The sequence below is a fragment of the Perna viridis genome, chromosome 1 (assembly GCF_037379345.1).
Source record: "Perna viridis isolate PV_CMFRI_1.1 ecotype Kerala chromosome 1, ASM3737934v1, whole genome shotgun sequence".
Classification (NCBI taxonomy): domain Eukaryota; kingdom Metazoa; phylum Mollusca; class Bivalvia; order Mytilida; family Mytilidae; genus Perna; species Perna viridis.
This window is the reverse complement of record NC_142445.1, coordinates 70,596,191-70,598,199: the sequence shown is the minus strand read 5'-3', so window position 1 is coordinate 70,598,199 and position 2,009 is coordinate 70,596,191.

Below are 2,009 nucleotides of genomic sequence, written 5' to 3'. Positions count from 1 at the left end.
TTTTGTCTTAATTATTAAAGCATTAAACACTGATCATTCTTATAAAAAATACTTTGCAAGTAGGGATGGGTATAATTAAGTCCTGGAATAGTTTATAATTTTTCAAATATTTAGTTTTACCTTGAATACCATTCTAGCAGTAATAGCAAGCACTTGAGCTTGTCATCAATGTGTGTATGCATAAAAATAACATTCTTGAAATGGCTCCAGTGATACATATCAACCTAACTGCATGTAGTTTGGTAATAAGAGTAGAAACGGAAGTTCCACATCAAGGAAACTAGAAAAACGTTGGTGATACTCCGCTTCCCTTCCCAGAAACCATATAGGATACCCCACAAGTGCATTCAGATGGGTAAACAAAATAGAAGTGCACAATGGCATCCTGTAAGAAAGAATCTGAAAGTTTCATCAAATTCCATTTAGTATGAAAATGATTGGATAACATAGTGGTCCAATCAGGATTCATTTTCTAATTGTCAAACCCTGATCAGCTGATTGCTCCTCGGAGATTACTTACCTGTTATAAAACGTATCCATACCTGTTTAAGACAGCAATTAACACCTTTTGTTAGATTTATGACTGACGCTTCTTATTAAAGAAATGATATTGAAACATGAATTTCGGGGGTTTGATTTCGGAGTTTTAAGGTAATTTTGACAAAATCGGGTTTTGGGTCAAAACAAGATCAAATCCTTTAAGTTGGCAGGTATGTCATACACCATGATCACTATATATCTCCTGCTTTTCAAGTGAGTTAAAGTGGGAGGTAAAATAAGAAATTGACACTTATCAGGATGAATTAACAAAAATAGATTAACCTTAATTTTCAAGGAAATGGCATTTATGGATAAAAAAACTATTAAATAGCAGTAAAACTTTGTTTATTTCAGGTAAAACTGTTCTCAAAAATACAATGGCTCGATGTTGACTTTAGTTGACGACTTTGGTTCTGGATTCCCAAAAATTACGGACCTAAATTATGTCTCTAGAAAAAAAAATCTAGAAACTCATTGTTTTGGTGTATACCACGCATCCCTCTTCTGGAGCAAAGAAAAATTTGAAAAAAGTGTGCGGTATACACGGAAGAATACGGTAATACCCCCCCCCCCCCTTCATTAAATCCTGTACATTTGAGGACAAGTGTGGACGCACAATTTATATTGGGCACAATTTTTTATGGGGGATAGCCTAAGCACTTCTGACACAATTTTGCTGCCATTCTAAAACACATAACTCCAAACAGAAATCTACTATTTTTTTTTTTACAACACAATAACAAAATTTGATTGCAAATTTACTTTAAACATAAATTCCTGACAATATGTGCACATCTCTAGAGTAATCTAACACTCCTTTGAGTTTCAGCAAGTTGGTAAGGAGGAATTACAGCCAATGCATCAGACTCAAGATTTGCCCAATAACACGTAAGTCCAGCAGCTACCATTTCTACAATTTCTGCCCAAACATAAATTCCTGACATATGCACATCCCAATATGGTAATTTAACATGCAACCAAGTTTCATAACAATGCTGCAAGCTGCTTAGAAAGTAGTTGCAGACAGACAGGTTGAAACCTAAATACCCTCCAAACTTGGATTGCTGGGGTATAATAATGGATCAGACTGGCTAAAAGTAAAATAAGATATAGCTGTAGCTGCTCGTTAGGGTAAAAATAATAATTTAAGAATGTTGAATATCACGTACGGTGCTCGATTATATAGGTAATGCCTACTACATAATAGGTTTTATAAACAGATATTGGATTGAACTATATCTGATATGGTACAATGTTGGAAGAATAAGATCAAGATAGCTGGCAGTAAAGGAAGAATAGATTCTATTTTTAACCCAGTAGCTGGCAATAAAGGAAGAATAAATTCTATATTTAACCCAGTAGCTGGCAATAAAGGAAGAATAAATTCTATATTCAGCCTAGTAGCTGTCAATGTGGAGTTGCATACATCTAGATTAGACTTGAATGATCATGTAAGGATAACACAAAAA